This window comes from Bacillus rossius, chromosome 1 (genome assembly GCF_032445375.1).
Source record: "Bacillus rossius redtenbacheri isolate Brsri chromosome 1, Brsri_v3, whole genome shotgun sequence".
Lineage (NCBI taxonomy): Eukaryota > Metazoa > Arthropoda > Insecta > Phasmatodea > Bacillidae > Bacillus > Bacillus rossius.
This window is the reverse complement of record NC_086330.1, coordinates 338104782-338120495: the sequence shown is the minus strand read 5'-3', so window position 1 is coordinate 338120495 and position 15714 is coordinate 338104782. Positions and strand designations below refer to the sequence as shown.

General features: G+C 36.1%; 1 protein-coding gene across 1 annotated transcript in view; it reads left to right on the top strand.

The window, feature by feature from the left end:
* Nucleotides 1–15714, top strand: part of LOC134528107 (venom serine protease-like) — an 80245-nt gene that overhangs the window by 1001 nt on the left and 63530 nt on the right. The window lies entirely within an intron of this gene.

The following is a 15714-nucleotide window of genomic DNA, read 5'->3' as shown; positions in this document are numbered from 1 at the left end:
AGATATGATCTATTATTATAAACTCAACTAACCCCCTTTTCACCCTCTTTGCAATCAAATTGCAATAGCCTTCAAACTCATGACACACAACTAAGTATGAAGGTTATTCTTATTCCATCAGTTTCGTCCGTCATTCATACATTGTCTTCATTTTAAAAGTTGTTCCAATAGTTTGTTTATTTGTTTCGCTGCTTACGTATTATGTTTATAAATTACCAATGAACACTTTTTGAGCTTGGTATTCAAAACAAAAATTGTATGAGACTCAAAAGTAATTAATAATGCACGGTAACTCCAATTATATCTAAACTAGACACCCGCCCCGACTTCGCACGGGTGCAATGCTGATTCTAAATATACTACAGAATGTCTTTATATACAACGTTCACAGCTTTTTTGTAATTAGACAATACAAACATAATATAGATCAATTAAATGCACAATGTATTTAAGATACTTAATTGGATAAGGATTAAGGCTGTATTGCTTAAAATCGCTTCGAAAATAAGCCATTATTTCTCGTAAAAAGTAAAGAATAAAAAATGGTTATTGTGGGTTATCCGTAAGAGATAGACATATACCATCGCAGACTTTTTTAGACCTTTTTAAGGTGTACAATACTGTAGTACATTATAGTGATCTATCTCGTAGGGTTCAGCCAGCAGCGTTTGCAATGTAAGCGCAAAAAATGTGTTTATTTACGACATCGCATTAGAAACCTCTAAAATTATCAGTGTTTCTCTACTATATTATGCATGTATTATACATACAAACCTTCCTCCTTAATCACTCTATCTATTAAAAGAAACCGCATCAAATCCGTTGCGTAGTTTTAAAGATCTAAGCATACATAGGGACAGACAGACAGCGGGAAGCGATTTTGTTTTATACTATGTAGTGATAAATATTCTAGAGTTTGTTTAATAATTTATAATTTTTTTAGCGTACTTAATGGGAAAACTGGTAAACATTTACTAGAGAATATTTTTTTTTAAATTTAAGTATAAAAGTATTGTAATGGAAAGGGCCGTAGTCAGAATCTTGTGAAAAAAGAGGTCCAGTATGACAACTGTAACATTTTTTATGAGTAGGTTTTTATGATTATTTGGATTTTAAAATAAAATTTATTGTTACACTATAACATCAGGGAAAAGTATGTTTTAGAACTTCAACGTTTGCACATATAAAATTAAGAAAGGAATTTATTTGAGAAAATAATAATAAACATTTTATAATCGGATTTTTATTTAGTTGTTTTAATACTTTGTCATTAAGTCTAATGTTTTTAATGATTTTGTTAAAACAAGTCGTAAACGCATAAAAAATATTAATGTTATCAAATACATGAAACACACGTGTCAAGTATGTATGAAAGACGTCCTTACAGTAAAACGTGTGCAAATCGGCAACCTGTCGCTTCTGTGTATGAGGCATGTCGGGCTATGATTGGGAGGAAATGCATTATTGCAGCCCACTAAGGATTACAACAATCCTACTAAAAAAAATCTCTGTAACCTGTAGCTAAGTTGCTGTTATTTTCTTACTCTGTCTTCACGTTTTATTTTCCTTTGAAATACTGGAGGGGTGAAGGTCAAGACCTCCGCCCCCTTGGCAACGTCACTTAGATGGACTGCGGATCATTGTGAATCGTTCGGCATGTTGATGGACGGACGAATGGCGGACGGACGTGACGGATAACTGAGTCCAGCTATACTCGCGACGGACGGATGGACGAAATCATATCCTCCGAAAATCTGCAAGGTTTTTGTGCGTCAAATCTTATTACATTATAATGTTTTGAAGTTTTTTTAGTTGTATAACTGCTTCGATAATTATTATTTTGCCTTACGTTTGAACACATATATTTAAGTTTATTTTAAAATACATTATTTCAAAACTATATTTAATCATACAAGATACATTTTAAAATAAGTTTTTCTCTACAGTTGGCAACATAGAAATGGAAAATTATCGTGACGAATGAGCGAAGTGTTGAAAATCGGTCGGTGGCTGGAAGGCAGACGGGTTACGGACGGATGGGTGACGTACGGATGCGACGGGCTATTTTAATTCCAGCCTTACACTTTACTTTATTCGTTGATCTCTCCCTTACGCCCCCCTTTTTTCCGCCTTATTCTACAATTACAGCGTTATTTTCAAACCCACGTAAGTGAGCAATATCCATTACCTCCGTTACTTCCGTTACCTACTCACTTCAGATACGCTGTGATGAATCGTAGTTAAAATTACCCTTACTGGCTGTTAATAAGTTTCACTAAAAAAAAGTGCTCTGAGGTAGCTTATTTTACTGGCAGTGCTTGAGAGATAAAAGTAGCGAGTTTTATTAAAACGTTTCGTAAACGTTGGCTGAAATATCTGCGAATAAAATTACAAAACTTTCCATTCTTTCCGTGTATTGATAAAATTAAAAGTTACTTCGTCATGTTCAACGGAATTTATAGTTTATTTATTTTATTTCAATTAGAGCTTATTGAAGTGTTCTTGAAGAGGTCATTAAAATTATAATTTACATGCCGCTTTTAGGCAGTATCTAAAGACTGTCTTCAAAAATTATATAGTGGCCAAAACATACGTGCATAGTTTGAAATCGTTATTTCAAATTTTACAACCAGAGCTGTGTTTTGTATTTTTTCATCTTTTTCGCTTTTATCAGAACCGTTTGATTGTATAGTTTAAAATTTCGGTCTGATAATCCAATGATTCAATAGTCGACGTAGCTGCTCCGGAAACGAATCCTAGTGGTGGGTGAGAGAACTGCGCGTGATTCGCGTCAAAAATTTAGTTGAAAACACAATTTACGTATATATTTATCACGCTTGGCATTATTTAAAAGAATTCTACCTTAAATTTCGTGTCCGAGTTCTGTATTAAAAGTGTATTTGCAACATGAGAACACATTAATATGCTTGTTACCGAGGTTAGATGTTACATATCTCTGGCGAGTACTGAAATACTCTCTTTTTTTTTAATTTTGGCCTAGCTATTTAACTGTGATTTATTCAATACTTTAAAATATTTTTAAAAAAACCTTCGGTCATTAGCTTTCACCAAAATTCGAAACCAATCTGGTCCAGAACTCCGTAAGACACACACTTGTCACATCACGTCGTGTTATGCCGGAAACGCAATATCGCAAAGGACGCGACGCGAGTAAAAAATCAACTTCCCGATCAACCACGTTCAACACATTCGTGACGCCGCGCTAAAAAAAAAAATCGCGTACGCGACATACTTTTACGATAAGATAGTTAATCCAGTTACGTTACACCGCCGTTTGCGATTTTACTGAAATGAGTTTGAGATTTTTGTTTTTAAAATGTTGGTTGTACTGGTGCGTTGGCAACACCATTATTATAATTTTATTTTTGAGATTTTGTTTACTAAATTAGTTTGCAAAATCCTTTAAAAATTTCATCAACGATTTTTTTTAGAATAAACATTAATTTGGATTATCGAGACACACAAAATTTTTTTTTTTCACACACAGGTCGATCAAAACAAATTTGTAAACATTTTATATATATTTGTTTGTTGTTAGCTGACCCACCCGTGATTTTCCCTACGGAAGTTTACTGGCTTAATTTTCTTGCACTGCTCTTTATACCTAGTGGGTACGCCACTGTCACGCCTCAAACGAAAAAAAAAAAAAAAAAAAAAAAAACTTAATAAATAAAATTTTGAAAACCAACTTTAAAAAAAAAATATTTTTAGGTGGGCATTTAAACTTAAAAAGGTATTTCTCCGCCCCCCCCCCCCCGCCCCGAAAAGGGGATTTTCCCACGCTAATGAGGCATTTTAAAACTTTATGGGGAATCATTTTTTATTTTATTTTTAAGGTCAAGGACATCCATATGGCTGACTCCTTACTAGAACGCCAGATTTTTTGATCTTTTGGGGGAATTTTCAAGCCCTTTTAAGGGGTTTCTTATGAGGAGGCTGGTGGTAAGGATTTTAAGCCTCTTTGGGCATTTTTAAAACCATCGACATTTTTTGGGAGTATTTCCCGTTTTATTCCCAATTCTAGAAGGGACTCCCCTCCCCAACCCCAACCCTTTGAAAAGAAAATTTTTACCTTGGAAATGGGTCGTTTTTAGTTTATGAGCGGCTGTGCAGCCGTTTTGGGTTGCTGTTTCGATCTCTCTTCCCCCTTCCCCAATTTTGTAATTAGCATATTGCCTCATCAGTCCCACGCCTGCCTAAACTTGCCTGCCTCCCGTTGTAGCTTTCTTGCTGTGAGATTTTATTTACATCAAATGCAATATTCAGTTGTGGCACATCATTCCTTCGCGCTACTGCGGTTCTGCCATTTGAGAAAAAAAAATTGTTTGTCTGTAAAGTCGGTTTACGGACGAAAGTTTAACGTGACAACGTCATAACAAAACATTGATGAAATGATTACATACTTTATGAATAAAACTAGCTGAAGTACCTGGCGTTGCCCGTGATGAAAACAGGGTGAAGTGGACCTTTTTCGAAATCAGATGTAGTTAGTAATTGTCTTCTTAATTTAAATGTCAAGTGTGCCAAAAAAATTTATATCACTTAAAGATCCTGACAGACGTTCTGCCAGTGTAAAGTTATTTACCTGTATATATCTAAAAATTGGTGGTCTGTATATAATCTAGAATCTATAAAGTACTATAGAAAAAAGATAAAAAAATAAGAGATTACTATTATTGAAAAGATTCCATTATCTAGCTAATGCTCGGCATGCATTGCAATGCCTCATTCAGTTTTGTTTTGTAATATGTTTGAAGTAGTTACACATATACAAATCATTTATCCATCTCTCTAAATATATATTTATCTCTATCTACATCTATATATATCTATGTATCTCTCTATCTCTGTTTATCTCTTTATATATACATACTATGCCCGGCAGATATCTTGGCGTCTGAGCTCCCTAGTCCTATCTTGTGGGGAGGGGAGGGCAAAGAGAAAGCGATACCCTATTGTCAAGGTCAGCGGCCAGGTTTGTACTAGTAGAAAAGAAAACATTCGGCGCGTGACTTCCTACACTACGTAAGTCTGTATCCACGCCCGTGGGGGCCCCAGGGCGGTAAGGCCTTTTGGCTAAGAGCGCTGGGTTACCAAACCAAAAGTGAGAAATCCTATGAATTGTACTTGTATTACATAAGTGTAACATTGTGTAAATTGCAGTGGTTGTGCTCGAATATGTGTACTCATCTGTCAGGAAAAGTAACAAACTATTATCTAAACCTGCAACGTTTTACTTTGTCCCATTAAATATACTTACGGTGTCTGCTAATTATTATGCTAACCAAAATTAATTGAAATGTTAACTCAGTAACTAGCGAAAACCAGACACGATTTATTTTGGAAAACTTGGTCACTTAGTATGTAAAATAAATTTATATGCTTCTCAATTCATTGTGTTCTCAAAGTTAATTAAAACAAAAGTCTTAGAAGAAAAAGTAAACGACCAAAACATTACGCAATTGTAGCTCTGCGCGCGAAAGCTATCTCACAGTTGATGACGCAGGAGCCAGTCTAGCCCTTATCGTTCTCCGGTTTCCGTACCTAAAACGTTCCATTTAGCGCTGGATGTACATTTAAGTAAACATGGAGCTTGTTATGTTATATTTGCTGCTTTAACTTCATGTCAGTCGTTTAGGAAACACCTGACTACCAACGTTAATGGCATTTAAAAAATGCTTGTGTATGTGTGGCTTTATATTTTAATGCACCTTTAATCGATTATTTATTATCAATGTAAATACAATTTGCATTGTACTTCCACTTTAGAATGCATATTACAACCTTCAAAACCTCATATAGGTATATTATATGATTTGTTTAATGTAAGTGTGAAGTTTTCTTTCCATGATAATTGATTGTATTAGGTGACGAAAAAAAAAATTAAGTTAAAATTAATTACTATTATTACTATTCTTATTACTTTCTCTAGGTACTCCCGTTTTCCCCGTTCTGTCATTTCGTCAACGCTTCATACTCATTATTTCTCCACAATAGGCTATCAAGATCTTACTTGTTAATAGCCGCCCTACTCACACATACCCTAACTGCCCAAATATTTTACTCCACTATACACTACGTAACAGTAACGTAGTAAAGATATATTTCCATTGTTTATTAAATACTTAAATTTTTTTTATCTGGCGTAGTCTGTGGGTTATGTGGTCGTTCTTTGCTGACTTTACGAATCCTAACCATGGACCGTTCACTCACACCCGTGTACTTCGCTGCTCTTGCCGTCTGTCTCTGTAAAGGCTCGAGCAGACATTTATTTTTCGCTTCTTTATCACAAAACTGCATCACGGTTTTTATTATTTCCCGCTCTCCGCTTTGTATCACTTTACCGCGCCTCTGAGAGCTGCCACCTTCGCCTTCCATTTTCGGGTATACACTGAAGGGCGATATTTTCCTAACAGCCACTACACGGCTCTCGGCTACGTGTCGCCTGCTTACCCCCTCTTCTTTCTCCCGTCCCGCTGTCCCCGCAGCCCCGCGCGGAGACACGCCAAGATAACTGCCGGGCACAGTACATACCTCCCACTACCTCTCTCTCTTCTATATATAAATCTCTATATAGCTCTAAACATATCTCTATATAGCTCTAAACATATTTCATTCTCTATGCCTCGCTTCATCTCAACTTATCTCTCTGTCTCTCTATCTCACTATATGTATATATATATATATATATATATATATATATATAATATTTACATATGTATTCAAATCCATTCAGTAGTTTTTACGTGAAAGAGTAACAAACATCCATCAATTCATACTTACAAACTTTCGCGTTTATAATATTAGTAGGAGAAACATTTCAATCATACATTACATATGTGTAACACTAGCGGTTTAGCTAGCGCACGCCATAATAGCTCGCAGATTGTAGATTTTTTCCTACTTACTAGACACTTATCGTCATATTTTGGACAATTCACACAATATCTTTATAAATTGTAGCCTATGTGTTATTCTGATGTATAAGCTATATTATTGTAAAATTTCATTAAAATCCATTCAGTAGTTTTTACGTGAAAGAGTAACAAACATCCATCCATCCATACTTACAAACTTTCGCGTTTATAATATTAGTAGGAGAAACATTTCAATCATACATTACATATGTGTAACTCTAGCGGTTTTGCCAGCGCACGCCAGAATAGCTCGCATATGGTAGATTTTTTCCTACTTACTTGACACTTATCGTCATATTTTGGACAATTCACACAATATCTTTATAAATTGTAGCCTATGTGTTATTCTGCTGTATAAGCTATATTATTGTAAAAGTTTCATTAAAATCTATTCAGTAGTTTTTACGTGAAAGAATAACAAACATCCATCCATCCATACTTACAAACTTTCGCGTTTATAATATAAGTAGGAGAAACATTTCAATCATACATTACATATGTGTAACTCTAGCGGTTTTGCCAGCGCACGCCAGAATAGCTCGCATATGGTAGATTTTTTTTCTACTTACTTGACACTTATCGTCATATTTTGGACAATTCACACAATATATTTATAAATTGTAGCCTATGTGTTATTCTGCTGTATAAGCTATATTATTGTAAAGGTTTCAATATAATCCATTCAGTAGTTTTTACGTGAAAGACAACAAACATCCATCCATCCATACTTACAAACTTTCGCGTTTATAATATTAGTAGGATTGAAAAATGTTTATTTTAATAATAAAAGAATAAATAATTGAAATTATACTAGTAATAAGATTTTTAAAATGCAAGAATAATTAACCTTTATTGCCGAAATTGTTGTTGTAATAAGCAATGAAAACCACATTAATTTTTCACTTCACTTTATAAACAGTCGAGTGGAAGAGAGATAGATGCGGCGCAAGCGTACAATGAGCGTAACGGGACACAGCGTAACAGAACAATGTGCGTAACGGGACACTTTTTCGTGCGTGCAGCCGGCGTTCATCGATTTGTTAGACGTTGTCACGTCAAAAACGTGTCCGTACCAGTGAGCCTGGTGGTTGTTATAGGTTAGGTTCGCCGAGAGCCTTAATGGTCTGCGATAAGCTGAGGATGGCGTGTGTATCTGTGGGTTCGTTGGCCAACTATCACGAGCAGCGGTCGAGGTTGACGTATTAGGCGACATGCCTCTGACCCCTCCCTCCCTCCCACATCATTCTTTCAGGGATACTAATTTCCTAAATCGTTTCGGAGCGCGACGTCCAGAACTCGACTTTCAAGCAGACAACGGCTTATTGCAGGGGTGCCCACAAGGGGGGGTAACGACGCAGACTGCGTCATTAAAAATTGTTTTGGGGGGGGGGGGTGGTGGTTAAAAGACGAGAAAAATGTATATATTATTTACATAATTATAGCTTCTAATGTGAAAATACGTTTCTGGTGCTTTGATAATTGAAAGGGATCTTGTAAATAAAATTGGCAACCCCGCACTTTCCTCAACAAAAGCAGTTTGGCATCTGTCGGTTCAGGATGGAAATATACCTGATATGACCAAAATTATTATTAGAAAATCAGTTTTAATTAATGCAAAATGTGATAAAATATAATACTAAAAAAGTATAATATTATAAAATAATTGAGTAAATCATTGAGTAAATGGCATAAAAAATTTCGGGGGGGAAGGGGGGGCGCATCATTAGGTTAGGGGGGTGAGTCATAGTGTTTGGGGGGGGGGGGGTGGGCACTTCAGCTTATTGGTTTACTTGGAATGTCATTAAGACCACCGCCCACCCGCCACGCAGACGGCGTGCAGAGCTCCAGAAGAACCCGCATAATTTGAATGAATCGCGTCTGTTTATGAAAAGAATTTCAAAATACGCTGATGTCGGTTCGGGATTTAGTTTCTGGGAGGGTGAAATATTGTTAAAACACGTGTTTTCAGAATAAATATTCAAGTATGAAACCCCCGGTGAATGTTCTTAAGAGCACTCGAGTGTCCTGAAGTACACCTTTATCCATATTAAAATGTCATTAACTGTTATGTTTGTCCCATAGTTGCTCTGTGCACGACGTAAAGGCTGATGCTCTGGTTCGCAGCCTTGCGCTTAGAGGCGATGCCGTGCTAGATGCACCAGCGAGCATCGCACTTATCCCGCCTAACAAACAGTTCTGGGTGGGCACTTTAAGAAAACTGTATCTATTTCAAATCATTTAATTAGGGCAGATTAAGGAACCTGTCCAATTTATTTTCCCGCTTTACCATCAGAGCAAAAATACATCGTGAGGAATGAAGCAACGCACCTTCTACAGAAGATGAGTGGTCTCGAAACCGCTTTATTTGCAATCTTTTGGAACGACATCTTGGAGCGATTCAACGCTACAAACAAGATGTTTCAAGACCCGAAAATGATTCTTGAATCGGCAATGCGTGCACTAGAATCATTGAAATCATTCGTGGAATCCAAACGAAACGATTCTGATAAATACGAGGAAGCAGCCAAAAAAATATCTCATACTGACCAATACGTACAATCACGCACCAGAACAAGAAATGTGAGGTTGAATCCACTCGATTACGGGCATGAGCAACCACAAGACGCAAATCTGTCACCCAAGGAGAAATACAAAGTATCCGTCTTCATCCCAGTGGTTGACCAGCTATGTGTTTCTCTTACTGAAAGATTGCATGCCTATGAGGCTGTACGTTCGACATTTGGATTTCTTAATCACATCGAGAAGATGGATGCTGAAAATTTGCACGCTGCAGCAGAGGCATTGGTGAAAGTTTATACGGATGATTTAGAGCCTAGTCTCGGTAATGAATTGGTTCAATTTGTGTCTTTGATCGACTCATACAAAAAGGACTATGGAAAAGACCAATCGCCGGAACTATTTTACTACCAAATTCTCGCAGATCAAAATTTCAGAGCTACATTTCCAAACCTTGAAATTGCATTGAGAATGTATTTGGTTTTGATGGTTTCAAATTGCACTGGAGAGCGCTCATTTTCAAAAATGAAAATTATAAAAAATAGGCTCCGAACCACGATGGGACAAAACCGTTTATCGAAGCTTTCTCTCCTGAGCATTGAAAGCGATTTACTCCGGGAATTGGATTTCAGCGAAATCATCAACGATTTTTCGGCGAAAAAAGCTCGGAAGGTTCCGTTCATTAACACTAAAATTTAATTTCATATAATTCTTGTCTCCGATTATATTTATGTATGTGTTTTTTTATAAATACTAAGAGAATCTACTTGATTTCACAATAAATCATTTATTGGAAAACTCGACTGAAAAAAATTGTTCATTTTATTTGGAAAATAATTTGGTGCCAAGGGGCCTCCGCTCCTCTGTTGCCCCGAGGCCTCCAGACCTCTAATTCCGGCCCAGCGTATGTGACCAGATAGGTGGGGCTATTGAGCGACATAATGTTGAAAAAAGATTCTCTAGTGACTTGGCGTACAGACGAAGGAGAATTACAAAGTTCATTTTTTATGTAGTTGGAACAAAAACGGTCATAGTCAATTTCAACCGAACGTTACCCCTTGCAGGAACGGGTTGTTAAAAAAAAATAGCCAAATTAATTTTTTGGATAGTATTCAGAATATTTTCAATAGCTCTGAACGGATTTTACACTGGGCCTACTAAGGGAGCTTTTTTTTTGTCCTCCAAATTCATTTTTTCTCCACCCGTTGAGCTAATGGTAAAAGTTATCATAAAACTATTCACAGTTAGGTTTTTAATATTACCTACTCTTAGGATATAACAGCTTCAATATTTTTTTCATATTGAGGAAGTTAGTCTATAGCGATTTCAACCACTTTGGTCCAATTATTTTTTTCCATTAGCGAATTCAACCGAGATTTTCAGTCTTTATAGTTTATGACATCAGTCTTAAAGTCATTTGTGCAACATTACTGCAGTTATAGTGTCCTTGAAAGGTTTATATATATATATATATATATATATATCAGTATTGAATCTTCTAGAGTTGACGATAGTTTTGGGGTCTTAGTGTCATGAAATAAAAAGCTAAACATATTTTTGTTCTAGAAGTCACACTACAGTAACAACTGAGTGGGAATTAATTTTTGGTTCCTCCGGGGACAGGCTTCAGGCTGTGGTTTGTGGTGGGGTTAGTAACCAACCGACCTCTAACGACACGGAGGCCATCTTGCATGACATCTAACTTGAACTTGACCTTTGACCTTCAAAGTTTACCAAAATTAGTCTAAATTAGCCAAAAATTCACCAAATTTCGCCAAAATTTACAGTTATTTAAAAAAAATTAAAAATTATAAAAAAATTAATTTATCGAATTTATTACTAAATATTTAATAAAAAAATTAAAAAATAAATAAAAAACATACATTTGCGACATGAAGCTCGGAGTCTCCTGTTCGAACCCGGTGAAGGCCAAAAAAAAAGTGACGACCGATCTTTCCTCCACGGAAGACACCTGCCGACTGACCTACCACCAATACCAATAGATATATTGTCAGCTGGTATGACATGTTCGCCATCCTGTCTACATCTGCTGGAGACCACCATATTGTTTTCGTCTGCTAGAGTGCGCTGACACCATGCTTGTTTAATTCTTACCTGCTAGAGTGCAGTAATGATTTATTATTACTGTGACACCCACCATAAAGTCATTTAGGGGCCATATTGGAAATTAGTAATTTTAATGCTAGAGATTTGGGAAAATATCCCAAATTCAATAATAAATTTGTAATCAATATACTGATTGATTCAATCGATTTCCGTCCTTGGTTCGATCCATGAATAATGCAAAAAAAATTAATTTTATATAAAAATTATAATTTTTATAAATCATTTTCCAAATTCTTAAAGAGGCTTAAAATCCTCTACTACCATCATCCTATAAGCCATCTTGACCACCATCTTGGAAATTCGTAATAATCAACCTAGAAACTCAGGAAAAAGTTCAAAATTCATTAAGTTTCTGGATACAATGTTTATCAGTTTGCTTCACATCGTTAGAACTGTAAATTACTGCAACCCTTGTCTTGAATGCACACTTCTTCACTTTGTCATCGAACGGATATGGTTTGCCATATACACAGCCCAGCCACAAGTTATATTTTAAAGGACCATTTGTTGCTACGTCATCAGTAAGCTGATTAATTATGTTCTGCCTGATATCGTCGAGAAAATTACAAATGTCTTTCGACTCACTAACGTATGTAGATAGTAGTAGTCTTTCAATGTTCCACGAAATGCAGACTGCGCCAAGTAGAAGCCATTATCATTCACCTGTAATGCACCGAACACGGTCTTAGGTTTAGTTCCAATCGGTTGCTGCGCATCTGTTTTTATTTTGCTTGTACGCTTTCGAGTCTCCAATCTAAAGCGAGGAGTCTAAATTTCTGCAGGTAGTTCAGCAGTAGGCGCACGGACTTCACCTTTACAGTTTCTCGCATGTCGACGCAAATTATCAATTCGAATAAACCATTCATGACACTCATTGCAGCGATAATTCATGCGAGAAGGATTCTTCGTACATTTACTCCTCTCATGTCTTCGTACATCATGGGAAAATGTGAACGACATATCACAGTACCTGCAACGATACCGCGGTGATGAAGGCGAGCCTTTCAGACCCGATCCAATTACTGACGTTGCCGCAGTTGTACCATCTCCAGGCATACTCTTATGAACATTAATGTATCGTTGTTGTATAGAAACCTTTACTTTCTGCCGCACAGCAGGACCTTTGCATATCTTAAATACATAAACAGATTCTGCTAGCTTGTGAACTTCACATTGTTGAACAAGGATAGAGTTCTAGTACAAGCCAGAAGTTTATGTATTTTTTTCATTTTAAATTTTTTATTAATTTTTTTATTTATTAAATATTTCTGAGTCCAAGATGGCCGTCGTGACGTCAGAGCAATCGGTCATTGACCCGGCATACTACTAACAACGTTGCATTGACGTTCATAAGAGTATGCCTGGAATTGGTACAACTGCGGCAACGTCAGTATCTGGATCGGGTCTGAAAGGCTCGTCTTCATCACCGCGGTATCCTTGCAGCTACTGTGATATGTCGTTCACATTTTCTCATGATGTACGTAAATGTATGAAGAATTTATCTCGCATGAAGTATCGCTGCGATGAGTGTCATGAATGGTTTACTCGAGTTGATAATTTGCGTCGACATGTGAAAAACTGTAAAGGTGAAGTCCGTGCGCCTACTACTGAACTACCTGCAGAAATTTCGATTCCTCGCTTTAGATTGGAGACTCGAAATCGTAAAAGCAAAAAACAGATGCGCAGCAGCCGATTGCTATGGCATCTGGACATGGGACTAAATCTAAGACCGTGTTTGGTGCATTACAGGTGAATGATAATGGCTTCTACTTGGGGCAGGCTGCATTTCATGGAACATTGAAAGATTACTATTATCTAATTACGTTAGGTGAGTCGAAAGACAGTTGTAATTTTCTTGACGATATCAGGCAGAACATAATCAATCAGCTTACTGATGAAGTAACAACAAATGGTCCTTTAAAATATAACTTGTGGCTGGACTGTGTATATGGCAAACCATATCCGTTCGATGACAAAGTGAAGAAGTGTGCATTGAAGACATCGGCTGCAGTAATTTACAGTTCTAACGATGTGAAGCAAACTGTTAAACATGGTATCCAGAAACTCTGTCGAGAAGAGGAGGACTATGTCAGTAAAGGTTCTGGCTGGTCTCTGTCTAGTATAAAACGATTGGAGCTAATAATTAGTCATTTCACGCCAATGCAGACCTAAATGTTTGTAGGATTGCTAACCTTCGCAGATTATCCTGTAGTAGAATATAAATTAAATAATAAATATTACGTTTGTAAAAGAAATTGCTGTGTTTTATTTCTCTAACCTGTCACTAAAATGCTAAATTGATGTTATGTTAAATTAATTTTATATCGTCCAGGATCGTGACAAGGACCTTAGTCGATCTAATTAATCAGTATAATGATTGCAAATTTGTTTAATGAATTTTGAACTTTTTCCTGAATTTCTAAGTTGATTATTACGAATTTCCAAGATGGTGGTAAAGATAGCTTATAGGATGATGGTAGTAGAGGATTTTAAGCCTCTTTAAGAATTTTGAACATGATTAATTAAAAACACTCATCATCATTTTGATATTAAATTAAATTTTTTGCATCATTTAGGGATCGAACCAAGGACGGAAATCGATCGAATCAATCAGTATATTGATTACAAATTTATTATTGAATTTGGGAATTTTTCCCGAATCTCTAGCATTAAAATTACTAATTTCCAATATGGCCTCTAAATGACTTTATGGCGGGTGTCACAGTAATAATAAATCATTACTGCACTCTAGCGGGTAAGAATTAAACAAGCATGGTGTCAGCGCACTCTAGCAGACGAAAACAATATGGTGGTCTCCAGCAGATGTAGACAGGATGGCGAACATGTCATTACAGCTGACAATATATGTATTGGTATTGGTGGTAGGTCAGTCGGCAGGTGTCTTCCGTGGAGGAAGGATCGGTCGTCACTTTTTTTTTGGCCTTCACCGGGTTCGAACAGAGGACTCCGAGCTTCGTGTCGTAAATGTATGTTTTTTATTATTATTTTATAATTTTTTTATTAAATATTTAGTAATAAATTCGATTAATTAATTTTTTTATAATTTTTAATTTATTTTTCATTAATATCGGATATTAAATAAATATTGCGGCCGTAACCTAAATTGTAACGTGGACGTCATAATTCAAAATGGCGGAAAACATAATGGCGTAATGTTCGAGAAAACAAAATGACATCCAAGATGGCGGTCATAATCTTAGATGATGTCAGAGGCTTATCATAGGCTTTAGACTTGGATGCTTAAGCCTCTTTTAGGACTTTGTATTCTTTCTAAGGCAAAAAGTATTTTGTGGTTTTTCGAAATCTTAATTTTTGAACTGTGGAATTTTTTGAGATATTTTTGTCGGAATTTTTTTTTTCAAATAACTGGAAATTTTGGTGAATTTTTGGCTAATTTAGACTAATTTTGGTAAACTTTGAAGGTCAAAGGTCAAGTTCAAGTTAGAGGTCATCCAATATGGCCGCCGTGACGTTAGAGGTCGGTCGGTCATTGATCCCACCACAAACCACAGCCTGAAGTCTGTCCCCGGAGGAACCAAAAAATACTACTCAACTGAAATAAGTATTCTCTGGCTGGGTTCACAATTGGAAAAAAAAAAAAAAATGGCTAATACATAGCCGGCCATTACATAGCAGATCATGCACCTAGCAGTACATAAGACCTGTGCGAAATCGGTTCACAATTGAAATATCGCTGTTATTTTAGCTAATGCAATTTCACGTCGTATCCGACATAGGTTGGTAGTGATAATAAATAACTTTATTGACTACCTAATGTTTATTCCGTGACATCTGACTAGAAGTTTGTGAACACATTTTTCAACATAAAAATTCATTTGTATTATGTAAACTTGATATCTAACAGTTCTAACCATTATTCTCGTTTTCTAAAAGATTTTTTATGTATTTATATTTATTTCTAATGAATTTTTAAAAGTAACTGTTATGTATTCATTTTTAAAGCAGTAATTGCCTGAGAATTGTAATATCTAGACAATTTTTGCTACAATATGATTGACAAATATAAACAGTTCTCAAAATGGCACCTTACTTTTCTCTCTGCTGTTGAGCCAGGCGTCCGTAATAGAAAATAATAAAATACATTAATTTC